Raw genomic sequence first — 16,154 nt, forward strand, 5'->3', positions numbered from 1 at the left:
GGATTCTGCCGTTGAAGCAGCTTAAGCGTCCGATAACCCTAGATTGCGATTGAGAAGAGCACTTTTGCCTTCGGTATGGATAGGATTAATTCCCTGTCCACCACCTCTAGCCTGGCCCCCTCCCACAATGCCTCCAGTTGGCAGACCGTTTGCGTCAGCGTCCTGGTCGGATCGTCATTGCACTTCAGGATTTTTACACCGCTCAACCACCCTGCACCAACGCATGTGGGCATGGGGGCTATTGGTGCCTTTTCCATCCGTGCACAGAGAGACTCAACGAGTCGCGCATGCACGATTTTCCAGCGCGCCTTCGTCATCTTCCCGTTCTCGTCGTTCATGTCAATGAGTGCCACGATCGGGTGTCGGTTGACTACATCACTGACCTTGGCCTTCCTGTTGGGCTACCTTGCTACTTTCGATGGCGGAGGGCCTGCCTCCTTTTCCCGCGTTTCCGCTTGCTTACCGGTATGCCCTTGGCGGCACTCTTGTGTGAGCGTTGCCTTTTGTTGGCAAACATCTCCTCCACCTTGTTGGTGAATTCGGCCGTCGACGCCATCGCGGGTTTGCTTGCGAAGTGCAGCCTTCCTTCCTCAATCCTTTGCTCTGGCTAGCTTTTCTTCTCCTCCAGGGAGAGGGTCGCTTTGTCCTGGAGCCGGCTCCCCTCGCTTCTACGCTTCGGCCCTTCCCTACGCGGGAAGTTGGAACCTGGTTCAGGCAAGCGGGTATGACTTGTTTTGGCTTGGTGTAGCACGCTCTCTTCGACTACGGCACTCGTGCGGCTTAACTTAGCCTGAGACGTGGCAGTAGCATTACCACTGAGATGACCTGCTCCCGTCATCCCAGAGGTTCGACCGCTGGCGACACGCAGAGAGGATTGCTCCTCCCCGTGCCCGCCGATGGTAGCAGTCGTACTTCCCATCGACGTTATGGGCTGACATCCCATCCCTGATTTCTTTCTTCTCGCCGTCCATACTGGTTTGTGTTTCCGGAGAACCACCCACTTTCGTTTCATGCCTACCGCCAGGCACTTCCAACCATGGTCACTGCACTATAGGCTGGCTGACCACTTTTTGTGGCCAAAAATCCATTTTTCGAAAGTCGTTAATATTAAAATCTAATGAAGTCAAAGTGTTGGGAAAACTTGAAACTTCAATGTTACGTAACAGAAAAACAGCTGTTCGGTGTCAACTAACTTTAAATAGAGATATAAAGTGAGTTTCACCTAGTTTCACCTTAATGTTTACACTGTGTTGTCGGTAGTTCAGTTCTTGTTCATATGAATGCTATCCTAAAGTGCACTTTTGCGCACTTTCGTCGCAATTTACCTTTTTAGGTCACAACCTCAGGTTGGACAACTCAGAATTGTTTTGGATTTGGAGTTCTGGACTGACAAAGCGAGAGAAAGAGCAGGCCATATTTAATAAATTTATAGCTTCGATAGCTGGTTCAGAAGCTAATGAGGATGGATTGAAAAAACAAACCGAAGCATTTTGTTATAGATTGTCTCGCAAATGGACAGTTTGCAAAAGGAATTTGAACCATTTCAAAAGAAAATACTCTACTTGGCTTGCATCCCACACTGAGGTTTGCATAAGTAGGAGGAAGTCGACAGGCAGGCCAAAATTGTCTTATTTGTTGGCGGGAGCAAGGGCTCAGAGAAGAGCAGCTTCAAATTTAGTCAAGTCCACGGCTGGAAATATTAAATTATTAATAAATTCAGCTAGTGCGGCTGCGCGTAAGGGCGGCAAATCAGATCTGGCAAATATTTTAAAGTTGTTGGCTATCTGCCCTGAAAAAGCCAAGAGCATGCGCACCTTAATAAGTCAGCTCGTCGCGAAATTGGAGAAAATACCAGTTAACGACTCACTAGCTCTTCTCTTAGATCAAAATTTAACCAAGCAACAATATATCTCAATTAGAGATCAAACAAAAAACAACCTTTTTCCTTCGTACTACGAAGTTGCAAACAAAAAGATAGAGTGCCGCCCGAATGGCTCTGTAGTATCCGACACAAAAGCAGAAGTGCCTTTGCAAAGTTTGCTTAACCACACAGCTGGCCGCATTCTAAGTTTACAAAAAAAAGTTGTTTCGAAAATAACGAAAGATCAAGGGACAAACTTTTTGATAGCCGAACTTCTACTTAGTTATGGATTCGATGGAAGCTCAGGTCATTCAAACTACAAACAGGGATTTGCAGGTCTACAGAAGTTTGATGTCGATGGACACAACAGTAACTCCTTTATGAATGATTGATTCTAGCGGAAATATATCATGGAACAATCGAACTCCACAATCTATCAGGTTCTGAAGGCCTCTAAAGTTGGAATTCATAAAGGACACAAAGGAATGCATAATAAAGGAGCATACAAACTTGGAGAAGTAAATTAAGTGTTTGCAGTCTTCTAAATTTGTTTTCGAAAATGGGAAAACGGTTTATATAAACGGTTTATAATCAGTAATAGACGGAAAAGTATTAAACACACTGACAGGCACGAGATCAACCCAATCCTGTCCCATTTGTGGGGCGACTCCACTGGATTTTTTGAACAATAAAAACTTCAAGTGTGAAAAGTTTTTGCCAAATCAGGATAACATAAAGTACGGGTTAAGTCCACTTGATTGCTGGATTCGATTCCTAGAGTTTATTGTAAAGGCGAGTTATAAAATCGTTCTAAAAAAGTGGAGAATCGCCAATGATGAAGACAAGAAAATAATGGGTGAAAGGAAAAAAATGATCCAACAATTATTTTGGGAAAACCCGAGGTTTTCGCGGAGATAACAGGCATTGACCTAAGCTTAATAAACAACTTAATAATTATTCTTATATCTTTGTCGTGCCAATTGCCAATCAACGTCACCAAATTTCAAAACTTTTGCTATGCTACCGCAGAAATAATAATAGATAAATTTCCTTGGCTGCCCATGACCGCCACGGTTCACAAAATCCTCATTCACTCAAGTGATATTATTGAAAGTACAATGCTTCCTGTGGGTTACTTTGGAGAGGAGCGTGCTGAGGCCAGGAATAAAGTCTATAAATCGGATAGGCTAAATCATGCGAGGAAAAGCAGTCGTAGCAACAACTTGAAGGACGTATTCCAAAGATCTTTGGATACCGCAGATCCGATCATTTCATCGGTAAACCTTGCAAATCGAATAAAAGTACAAGACAGATTGCGTCTTCCAAATGAAGTACTAGAATTGCTCGACAGTCCTCTAAGAAGTTCCGAAGACCACTCCGAGGATACTGAGGACGATCACCTTCAGTTCACGGAGATGGAACTTGACACCGAAGAAGATGTTACAATACCATAATATTAATAATTGTTAATATCGAGGGCTTTTAAAGACCACTTTTAACATGTGAAAAATGGGCGGCGCCACACCTTTTTTCTAAATATATGTTCATTATATCGATATAAATCAAAATCAATCCAAATCAAAAATATACACCTTTATATTATGTTTGTTATTAGGGTAAGTATTTTCTTACATATTTTTATATTATTTTTTATGATATAACAAGAAATTTCTCCAAAAAGGGGCATTGCCACGCCTTTTTCTGTTAGTTTGCTAATTATAAGCCCAAATATAAGAACCGAACTCAAATATCTGGTTTTGCTTGAAGTTATTAATTTTGGCCACAAAAAGTGTTCAGCCAGCCTATAGTGCACTGATTCAAGGGGTTGAAACAGTCGCCTTAGCTAGACACTGCACTACCTCGGGCAGGACAAGCGACATTGCATTACCCTGCTCGGGGTAATGCAGTGTTTAAGGAGGAATTTGAAGTATTTTTGCAGTAATATATATATAGGTGAAGACTGTACATCTCATTTTATGGAGAGCATATATACCTAGACAATTTTTAATGTTATACGACAATCATTTAACTCAAATTGTGCCGTTAATTCCATTTACAATTGAGCACTTAAATTCCATTTATTTAACATAAAATTGTCAAATATGCGAAAATGTTATATATCATAATACCGATAAAGTTTTAGGTCATTGTCATTTAATAGGTTAATATAGAGGTACAGCTCATAATGATTGCAAAATAAATTATATCAAGGAAGAACGCTAAAGTCGAGTACCTCGACTATAAGATAACCGCATAACCGATATGCAAGCAGCAAGGCGAGAATAAAATGCGCCACCTACCCGCAATCTCATTATATGGTTATGTGGGCGGAATACAGATTAAAGCGATATGGGCGTGGCAAACTTTTATTGTGTCAATCGATAGGTATTGACGAGACTAATACATTTCAGTTAAACATTTTTTTAGCATGAAAATTGTGGGAGCTAGAGTGGGCGTTGCATGTTCGCTTAACAAACTTGAATCTAAATCTGAAATCCCAGTTCCCTTTTTTTGATATTTTCCGAGATATCCGCGTTCATATGTACGGGTTTTTGAAGTTTGTGGGCGGATTGTGGCAAGCATTGCAGTGTATGGCAAAACTTTAAATAATGTAAATAAGAGAAAACAATTGAATTGGTATGCAGTTGGGAGAGATGGACGATAAGGAGCTAGAGCACTTATCTCAAAATATAATTTAATGATGAAATGTTAGCAACACAAATGAAAAATGTGCATGTTGCCTACGGTAAACCTGTCTACATGGGTTTCACCGTACTAGAGTTACCAATAAATAAAATATTCAGTTTTCACTATGACTATATAAAACCGAAAAGTTGCGGTAACATATATTTCATGCATATGAATACTGACATTTTAATCTACGACTAGAAAGGTCGCCCGCATAATAGTAATACATTTTATAATAATAGATCGCTGTTTTATCCCATTTTTTGCCAAGCTACTTAAGCTAAATATAAAACATTTCTTATTTCCAAGCCTTCACAGAGGTAGAGGTTTCAAGCCGTTTTTTTGTGGTATCCCTATGCATAGTTTTTATTGAACTCTTACCTTTAAATTTATAAATTGTACAATTTCTGAAAGACTTCCCTATAAACCATATTGTTGGGTTTTCCCTCTAATGCTAGAATAATTAAAGAGGCAGAAAAGCTTACTCTTAAACAGGACATATAAAACTCACTATGAAAGATACAATCATCCCTAAGCCGAAAGGGTAAAATTGATGGTGTTAGCGGTTTTCGTGGTATAAAAACAATTTCACCTTTGGCCCAGCTATTATGAAGAGCTTTTACTTGCAATCTTGTACCGTTAAACCGTTATGGAGATCATAAATTTCCTAGCAGCATAATTAGTAGTAGGGAAAGACGCGTTCTGGGACAATTAGCATATTAATGGCCCCCGGCCCCCCCTCCCCCCTCATTAACATATGCGGGTTCTAGGACACTTAGCATAATTCAATAAATTAACTGATTTTAATGGGCTTTGAAGTCATAAAAAAAACCACGATCATGTCCATAAAGAGTATACTTAATTGCCCCCATCGCCCCCACATCCCCATGTGACAATATTGATCATGTATCCTTCCCCTCATTATGTGCAATTAATAGTCAGGTGAAAAACGTGTACGTGAGAAAGGTCGCACAACCACAGTATCCAAAGGTTGTTAACTTAGAGGAACATATCCGATCATGTTGGGGAAAGGTGTGGTCACGTACCCTTTTGCCTCATTATCACAGATGTTGCTGTGCACGTGTGAAAGGTCGCACACCCAAAGTGTTCAAAGATGGTTATCTTAGAGGAACATGTCCGATCACGTTGGGGAATAATGTTTCCTATGATTGTAAAACTAATTTAGAAATCAAAAGAACCCCAATAAAATAAATCTCACATGTTAATGATTCTCAGATGTGGAATATTTTCAAATACACATTTTTGTTTCCGCCCCAGAACGTTTAACTGGTAAATTGTCTAAGATTCTCTCCTTTCCACAAATGGGTCATAAACATGTCATAAAAGGGGTTCAAGCAAGAGCTACCCGAACATGCGCACCTGTCAATTACCTGACCGCAATAAAAGGGACACATGCACAACCCAGAAGGTGCACGCTCATTGACAAGGTCATGGGCCTCACGCCAACGACCTCATACGACCTCATACGACGTTCCCATAATAGGGGTTGAAGTCACGACCGCGCAACAACTCGCAAGTAGCCGACATATCTCAGTCAAGGAAATATTTTCCATTTTCCGTACCTGTAATTTTAACTCGAAATAAAAAGTCAGAAGTTTATTTTGTATTGCGAACATTTTTGTTATATATAGAAATTAGTTTTCTGCTTTGATTCCGGCGATTTGCATAGAAGAAGCAGGCGCACGTTTCCGACGTCATTTCTGGATTACAAAATGTAAAGTGTTCACCATAATTCGTAGTTATACCCGTTACTCGTAGAGTAAAAGGGTATACTAGATTCGTCGGAAAGTATGTAACAGGCAGAAGGAAGCGTTTCCGACCCCTAAAGTATATATATTCTTGATCAGGATCACTAGCCGAGTCGATCTAGCCATGTCCGTCTGTCCGTCTGTCCGTCTGTCCGTATGAACGCTGAGATCTCGGAAACTATGAGAGTTACAATACTGGGATTAGGCACGCAGATTCCTGAGATTCCTGCGCAGCGCAAGTTTGTTTCAGTAGAGTGCCACGCCCACTCTAACGCCCACAAACCGCCCAAAACTGTGACTCATACAGTTTTGATGCTAGATAGAAAATTTTAACTGAAATGTATTGTTCTCATCAATACCTATCGATTGACCCAAAAAAAAGTTTGCCACGCCCACTTTAACGCCCACAAACCGAGAAAACCTGTGTCGCCCACAATTTTCATGCTAGATAAAAAATTTTAACTGAACTGTATTGTTCTCATCAATACCTATCGATTGGTCCAAAAAAAAGTTTTCCAGGCCCACTTTACCGCCCACAAACCGCGAAAACCTGTGACGCCCACAATTTTCATGCTAGATAAACAAATTTAACTGAAATGTATTGGTCTTGTCAACACCTATCGATTGGTCCAAAAAAAAATTTGCCACGCCCACTCTAACGCCCATAACGCTTAAATCTGTATACCGCCGGTAGGTGGCGCATTTTAATCTCGCTTTGCTACTTGCATATCCCTATTTAGCTGAGTAACGGGTATCTGATAGTCGAGGTACTCGACTATAGCGTTCTTCCTTGTTTTGAGATCATGTCCACCTCGATTCATGAACATAGTTTTTGTGTTTAGAAGGTATTGAAAATGCTGACCAATTATATCTCCTTTAAATTGTTCAATAAATTGGTTAATTTCCTCATGAAATTTCATTTTGTTAATTTTATTTTCTTGTAGGTCTTTACACGTCTAGTCTCAACTTTAAAATGATGAATAACAATTATTTTATTGTTTTGGAGCTACTTTTAAAATATGTCAAAATAATGCATGCATTGTTTAGAGCACAAACCCCGCCCTTAAGGTGTGTTTCACAATAGGGAAACCGGTTTCCTTTAAACCTGTTTAATGACGGACAGCCCATTTCCTCGATATTAATGAGCTGACGACTCCCAAAAAACTTCTGTAGAAATCGTTTCTTTTCCACACCTTTACAAATAATTTGTTTTCCGCTTGTAATTGTCCTTAGATACTTTCGAGTTTGTGGAAAACTGTTCTCTCCATCGTTCCAAAAAATTTGTGATGTGTATTGGTTAACCAAATTGCAGTCTTTCGAGATTTTGTATTTAGCAAAGTAAAATCATATGGTGGTTCTATTAAAAAACTATTATTCAAGTTTGGATCTTTTTCGAATACAATTCCAATTTCTTTTAGAATAAAATTATTATTATTATCAAAGATTTCTTGAACATCAATCGAAACAGTATTTTTCAACATTTTTCTAATGTTAAACAACTCGTTGTACTAGTCCGTTTAATAGGTTATATTCAACTAAACGGTCTTGTATGAGGAGACAGTAAGCTTGGGTATTTTCATGACTTGGTGTCTTTAGTTCTATTGAAATTCTCACATCAATAGGACCAGTTTTCACTGATTCATTTTGATATGAAAGTTAACCACAATAATAGGGGTCTTCAATTTAAATTCATTTGGGGTCAAAAATGGTTGTGATTCACGATTATAGTAACTAGATTGAGATCTTGTACACATTTCATATAGGTGAGCATACTGATTCTTACTAAAATCAACATTCAGTTTATCATATAGTTATGATTCAGAATTCAAGTTTGATCAATTATTTGTGATAACTTCTCCATTTAGTGTAAATCCAATTATTACAAATCTTGGTTTTTTCGCGGTTAGCCGACATTTTCTCATTGCAGCTGTGTTGACTCCCATACCCCTATTTTGGGTTAGCATATGAATACCAACTCCGGAATGCTATTGGTACGCTTAAACCACTTTTAATAATATCATATATCTTAAAACTTGCAAAATCGGTCGGAGTTACATGGAAAATTTTCCAGGCTATGTTCGTCATTTCCAGTTTAAAAGTTTGTTCATTTCTGCTTTGTTCTAACATATCGCCAAGATTCTTAGTTAGCATCAACACTAGTTCATGTTTACATTTTAACAAAACTTTTTTATAATCCTCAGCAAATCTCAACAAAATGGGGTCCCGTAGAAATTTCGTCTCCACTGCTCCATCCAGAATTTAATAGATTTTGACTTTGAAGAGTATCCAGAGATATAAAATATTTTAGGGTAGTACTCATATTGATGGACATGGACTTGACACATTGGACACGTTGTGTTTAGTTGTTACCTAGCAGTATTTTGATGCTTACTTTCTCTTTAGTCTTGTTTTTGGGATGGTTACTTTGTGTATGGTACCTGTAAAGTACTTGCTTTTGGATGATTACTTTTTGTATAGTATCTGTAAAGTACTTGGTTTTAGATGGTAACTAACTGTTAACAAGTGTTATGAGTTGTTATAGTTTCTGGTTAAAAATTATCAAAGCATACAAACCAACTTACCGTGAACTATAATAACCTGACCATCATTAAAGTCACATGCCCAAGACCTAAGGAGCAGGCCGTCTGATATGTTCATACATCTCAAGACCATTGATAAGGGATGATGTTCCGCCCGTGCACCAACTCGGAAATAGCCGACGTACCTCATTGAACAAAATACTTTCCCTTCATCCGTACTTGTAGTTTCAATTACAGTCAGAAAGAAATTTTGTAGGATCATTTAATTTTATTTTATTTATTTTATTATTGTAAACATATTTCATTTAATTCATAATTAAATATAGGTTAGGTTAGGTTAGGGCGGCTGTAGGACTATAGTCCGACACACTTAGACCTCAGTGGGTCCGTTGTGATACCGCATGATCTCGTTTCTTCCTTCTCTAGGGTCCCGTTTCTAGTAGTTTCAGCGTGTGTTAAGCTGATCAGCATGTCTTCCACCCGGAAGATTTAATAAAGGCACTTATGCTTTTGAGATTAATCTCCGATATTTCGGTAAGATCGTCGATGAAGGGGCTTCCTAAGTGTTTCAGTCTGAGTCTGCATAGGGCTGGGCAGAAGCAGAGAAGGTGTTCTACCGTTTCCACTTCTTCCTCATCCCTACAGCTTCTGCAGAAATCATTTTGCGGGGCTTTTAGCCTGCCGGCATGCGCGCCAACAAGCCAGTGGCCTGTAAGAGCTCGGATCAACATGCCACACTCTGTGCGGCTGAGCTTGAGTAACTCCGAGGTTTTCTTGTTGTCTATCACAGGCCATGTCTGGTGAGAGATGCGACACTGTGGTGCGTTTTGCCAATGGGTGTTGGCTAGTGTGTTGAAGTGGTTTTTTATGTTTAGCTTGCAAGTAGCCATGGGCATACCGACATTTTCCTCTCCTGGTAGGAGAGGCTTGGTGGTGCCCTGCCTGGCTAATTCGTCCGCTATGCAGTTGCCTACGATGTCCCGGTGACCCGGAACCCATATTAGGCTGATAGTAAACTGATTTGCCATCTCGTGGAGAGATCTGCGACAGTCTGCTATTGTACGAGAGTTGGTGTTTGTCGAGTAGATCGACTTAATAGCCGCTTGGCTGTCACTATATATGTTTAGATGTCCTCTCAGGAGGCTAAGGTTCCCTAAACAGGTTAGTGCTTCTTTTTTAGCGTGGACCTCCACCTGAAAGACGCTACAGTGGTTCGGGAGCCTGAATGACTTCCTGATATCTAATTGTTCGGAGTATACACCTCCGCCGACTTGTCCTTCTAATTTGGAGCCATCTGTATAGAAACAGATTGCGTCCGTCGTGCCCGGTCGGCCCTGTTCCCATTCCTCTCTATCAGGAATCAGGGCCTCAAAGGGTTTGTGACTATATTCAATGTATTTGCATAGATCCTTGATCTTCGGAATCGATTTATCATGCTGGAGGATTTTAGCATGGCCATGTAATTGGGCTTTCCACTGCCCTGTGTCCCTCAGTCGAATAGCTGCCGATTTGGCCCTTTCCATGCCTGCTAAGTCCCGGCTAGGGAGGTTCAAGATCGCATTCAGCGCTTCATTCGGGGTGGTTCGAAGGGCTCCACTAATACACAAGGCCGCCATTCGCTGTACTTTGTTTAGAGGAGTCAGTATGCATTGTTTGTGTAAGGCGGTCCACCACAGAGCCACTCCGTACAGTAGGATTGGCTTGACTACCGCTGTGTATATCCAGTTAACTATTTTTGGGGACATGCCCCATCTTAGCCCGATTGCTTTTTTACAGGAGTAAAGTGCAATGGTCGCTTTTTTGGTTCTATCTTGGTTGTTTAAGCCCCATTTGAGGCGTTTATCTAGTACTAACCCCAAGTACCTGGCGTGATCGCTAAAGGAGAGATTACAATTGTTTAAAATGGGTGGGTTAAGTTGAGGAATTTTGTACCTATTCGTAAATAGAACAAGTTCTGTTTTCGAGGGATTTACCCCGAGTCCGTTCGCTATCGTCCATTCCGATAGCATTTTAAGTTTAGCGGTCATAAGATCGCAAAGTGTTTGTGGATATTTTCCATTAAAGATGATGGCGACGTCGTCTGCGTATGCCACGACCTTACAACCTCCTCCCTCCAGAATCCGCAGTAGTTTATTTACTGCGATATTCCACAAGAGGGGTGATAGTACACCTCCTTGCGGGGTGCCTCTGTTCACTAGTCTAGTCTGGGTTGAGGTCCCTAGTGTGGCTGTGACCATTCTGCTTATCAGCAATTTATGGATTAGCCTCACCATTGGCGGCTCAACCCCTAGTTCTGTGAGAGATTCTGTTATAGCGGTGGGAAGCACGTTATTGAAGGCTCCCTCAATATCCAGGAAGACGATCAGTGTGTATTCCTTGATGTTGAGTCTTTCTCGATGCTGTTTACCACCAAGTGTAGCGCCGATTCGGTTGACTTACCTTTGGTGTAAGCGTGTTGGGCTTCTGATATTTGTGTTGGGTCTACGGTGGCCCTTATGTGTAGGCTTATCATTCTTTCAAAGCTCTTAAGCAGGAATGATGTTAGGCTTATTGGCCTAAAATCCTTTGCTGTGGTGTGAGTGGCCACACCATGCTGTTGGTAGTTCTCCTACCGCCAGGATGGATTGGAAGATTTTTTTCAACCAGTTTATGGCTATTTGTCCTGCATGCTGGATGAGAGCCGGTGTTATCCCGTCCGGTCCCGGCGATTTGTATGGTTTGAAACTATAAATGGACCATTTCATGTTGCGGTCTGATAGGAGTGGATCTATTTCGATTCCCTCTCCTGTTCCTCTTTCAGGTGGATGACCTGCTTGTTGGCTCCCCGGGAAGTGAGCGTCTAGGAGCAGGTCCAAGGACTCTTTACTGGAGTCTGACCATGATCCATCTGCTTTTTGAAGACAGCCCAAAGGCGCGGCTGTCTTAGAAAGTATTTTCCTGAGCCTAGCGGCATCAGTTGTTTTTTCTATGTCAGAGCAGAAGGTCTGCCATGCCGTTCGTTTTGCTCTTTTAATGGCCTTTTTGTAAGAGGCTAGTTCAAACTTGTAGTTCAGCCAATTGGTGTCCTCATTTCCCGCTTTTGCTCTGTTAAACAGGCTTCTGCAGTTGGTTCTGAGGATAGATAGTTGTTGGGTCCACCAGGGGGGTTTTTTCCTTCCTCTTGGTTTCTCTGTGGGGCATGCCACTTTGAAGGCAGTGTTGCATGCCTCTGTGAATTTGTATACTGTTTCGTCCAGCTCATGTGGGTTTGTGATGCTTTCTGACGGTTCCATGGGGAGGATATTTGTCAGAACTTCTTTGTACCTGTGCCAGTCTGCTCGTCTGGGGTTGGCGAAGCTGACCGGCAAGGGCGAATCAAGGGACAATACGGTTTCTATGAATCTATGGTCCGAGAAGGAGTGCTCGTCAGAGACTGCCCAGTTTTTGACTGCGCCTACGAGTGAATCTGATACCAAAGTTAGATCTATGATCGTTTGGCAAGCTTTAGTTATGAAAGTAGGGGCATTGCCCCTATTGCATAAAAATAGGTTCGAATTTAGAATAAAATCAAAAAGAGACTCACCTCTGTCGTTGTTGTTAGGGCAACCCCACTGGGTGTGATGGGCGTTGGCGTCACAGCCTATTACCAATCCGTACTTGAGCTTTTCGCATTCCTCTGCTAGTCCTCTGAGCAGCGCATCTGGGGGGTTTTCCTTCTCAAAGGCCAAATAGGCCGATAGAACCCTTATAGAGCCACTCTGCAGCTCCAGGCTTACTGCGGTGTTGTCTCCGTTGCTGTAATTGCGAAGTAGAAATATACTAAGATGCCTTTTGGCTAATATGCAGGTTCGAATTTTACCTTCTTTGGGGTCAAGCATAAGCTTGTATTCCTTTGTTCCTAGTCCAGCAACCTTGCCTCCTACCACCCAAGGTTCCTGTACGAGGACTAGGTCGGCTCCGCCTTCTGTCAGGCGAAGCAGAAGTGCAGCAGATGCTGCTTTACTGTGGTGAAGGTTTATTTGTAGAAGTCTTAGTGACATCTACAGCTTCAACCTCCACCACAGTGACGTGGGCCTCCTCTGTGTCGCTGAGGTCCACGTCCTCGATTGCCGGTCCGAGCGCACGCATCTCACTGCTCAGCGACGAATCGGTAGAGTAGCCGTCCTCCGGCCCACCAGGTGCCTCCAACTCCTCAGCAAGCACCTGCTCGGCTGGGTTGCCGGCAGAGCTGCTAGCGGCGTTGGAGTCGCCCTTATACACTTTGATGTGTATCGCACTGAACCCGAAGTTCAGCACTCCACGAGCAGTCTCGATCGGAGCTACTGACTCCTTGTTCAGGACCAAAACCGCCTGGTTGACATCCCCTTCATGCTCCTCCACCTTGACGACTTTCCAGTCCTTCGTGGGGAGGTGCGGGTTGCATTGTTGCAACATGAAGAGGATGTCCTCCGGCGTCTTGATCGCTGCTGGAATCCAGATCCTGGCTCGGGGTCTACTGGGGACATCGCACCAGTCAAGCGCAACGATGTTCGCCCCTTCGTAAACCTCGCCGAGCTTGCTTGTCGCCTCTTTGTACATGTCAGCCGACCGCTGACTGTCGCATGCTACCACCTTGACGCTGCCCTGGTACCAGCCCGCGTCCATGCAACAGGGCGAGGTGCCTGGCTTCTCTCGTACCATGCGCAGGCAAATGAGGGAAAGGTGGGACTCCACTGCCTTCCACTTGTTTCTAGGGATCCTGCTCTCCGGATTTCCCCTGTCAATCAGGCCGAGTAGTACACGATTCTTCGTGATTTCGGCGAAAGAGACCGATGGCTGGATCTTTGATCTCTTCGCCGATGGCCCGGGTAGTTCGAGGGATCGCTACCTTTTCGCCTGAGTCGCCTCTTGAGTGGGCTTTTCCTGCCCGTAGTTTGGGAGCACCTTCCTTGCCCACTCTACCTTCTTTAGCCATTCAGGCGAAGGCGTGGCAACGGTGCTCCTGGTGTGTGAGCGCAGAGTCTGGGCGGCGGTCCGCCTTTCTGCGTATGTATATTTTGCACCAGCGGGTGGCCCGAGCGCCTTGGCAGTGCCTACCGTTGCTTTCGGCGCAGATGCGCACGTCGCGGAGGCGTTTGCGGTTGGCTTTCTGCCATCCATCATCCCCAGTTTGGGATGCGGCCCTTTCTGGGCCGTGCTGGTATGGAAGGTGGAACCAGTGTTCGTCTTATCCATGGGTTTTTTTAAGAGTACCCGTCTCTGTGTTTTGTGTTGTGTTGTTTGTTTTCTTGATATATTTGGTCCCACGAGTTGCGGAGAAGGGGAAAAGTCCGCCCGGGCAGAGATCCGCGATGCCCGGGTAAGGCGATAGTTAGAACAGGGGGTCGCCATGTCCCTGAGCACACCGTTTGAGACTGGGCTATTTTTGATCCGGGCCCCCAGCCAGGCTGACTCTTGGCACGGTCCGTATTACACCGTAGTCCGGCCCGGAGTGAGATGTTGTTTGGGAGGGGAGTTGGGTAGGTGGGTTTGTGTAAAGCAACTATTTAGATGCGGCTGAACAACTCGCATCGTCGGTATTGCTTCGTTGCAAAATACCCGCTGGCTGTCCGGGACTGTTTATTTACTGGGGTTTCCGTCCACGGTACCGTGTTTGACCAGTTTATTCACAGTTGACCTCGAGAGAGGTCGTCCGCTATCCGCAACCTGCGACCCGCTCGTTTCCCCCAGCTAGGCGACTTTGGAACCATCTCACAAGTTCCTCAGCCGAGTAATTAAATATATATGTATTATATATATTTATTTATATTTATTTATTTATATAATTAAATATATATTATATATATTTATATATAAATAATTTTCTGACTCCTCCTTCTGTAAGAAATTTATGGGTTGTTAACCTTCATTCCAAACGTATATTTTCGCTTGCTTCCCATAGATAGATGTAAAATAATTCTTACAATTTAATGTTTCTCAGATGTTGGATTATTCTTAAACCATTCATTTGTTCAGTCAGAAACAAATTTTATAGGATCATTTAATATTATTTTATTATTGTAAACATATTTCATTTAATTCATAATTAAATATATATTATATATATTTATATATAAATAATTTTCTGACTCCTCCTTCTGTAAGAAATTTATGGGTTGTTAACCTTCATTCCAAACGTATATTTTCGCTTGCTTCCCATAGATAGATGTAAAATAATTCTTACAATTTAATGTTTCTCAGATGTTGGATTATTCTTAAACCATTCATTTGTTCAGTCAGAAACAAATTTTATAGGATCATTTAATATTATTTTATTATTGTAAACATATTTCATTTAATTCATAACTAAATATATATTATATATATTTTAAATATTTAATTTTCTGACTCCTCCCTCTGTAAGAAATATATGGGTTGTTAACCTTCATTCCAGACGTATATTTTCGCTTGTTTCCCATAGATAGATGTAAAATAATTCTTACAATTTAATGTTTCTCAGATGTTGAATTATTCTTAAACCATTCATTTGTTCAGTCAGAAACAAATTTTATTGGATCATTTAATATTATTTTATTATTGTAAACATATTTCATTTAATTCATAACTAAATATGTATTACATATATTTTAAATATTTAATTTTCTGACTCCTCCCTCTGTAAGAAATATATGGGTTGTTAACCTTCATTCCAAACGTATATTTTCGCTTGCTTCCCATAGATAGATGTAAAATAAATCTTACAATTTAATGTTTCTCAAATGTTGGATTATTCTTAAACCATTCATTTGTTCAGTCAGAAACAAATTTTATAGGATCATTTAATATTATTTTATTATTGTAAACATATTTCATTTAATTCATAATTAAATATATATTATATATATTTATATATAAATAATTTTCTGACTCCTCCTTCTGTAAGAAATTTATGGGTTGTTAACCTTCATTCCAAACGTATATTTTCGCTTGCTTCCCATAGATAGATGTAAAATAATTCTTACAATTTAATGTTTCTCAGATGTTGGATTATTCTTAAACCATTCATTTGTTCAGTCAGAAACAAATTTTATAGGATCATTTAATATTATTTTATTATTGTAAACATATTTCATTTAATTCATAATTAAATATATATTATATATATTTATATATAAATAATTTTCTGACTCCTCCTTCTGTAAGAAATTTATGGGTTGTTAACCTTCATTCCAAACGTATATTTTCGCTTGCTTCCCATAGATAGATGTAAAATAATTCTTACAATTTAATGTTTCTCAGATGTTGGATTATTCTTAAACCATTCATTTGTTCAGTCAGAAACAAATTTTATAGGATCAT

At 41.2% G+C, this 16,154-nt stretch overlaps 1 pseudogene; it reads right to left on the reverse strand.

Annotated features, from left to right (window-relative positions):
- Nucleotides 1-9,270: 9,270 nt before the first annotated feature.
- LOC139355033 (uncharacterized) lies at nt 9,271-12,965 on the reverse strand (annotated as a pseudogene).
- Between the last annotated feature and the right edge of the window lie 3,189 nt (nt 12,966-16,154).

The sequence above is a fragment of the Drosophila suzukii genome, unplaced genomic scaffold, assembly GCF_043229965.1.
Source record: "Drosophila suzukii unplaced genomic scaffold, CBGP_Dsuzu_IsoJpt1.0 scf_6, whole genome shotgun sequence".
Taxonomy (NCBI): domain Eukaryota; kingdom Metazoa; phylum Arthropoda; class Insecta; order Diptera; family Drosophilidae; genus Drosophila; species Drosophila suzukii.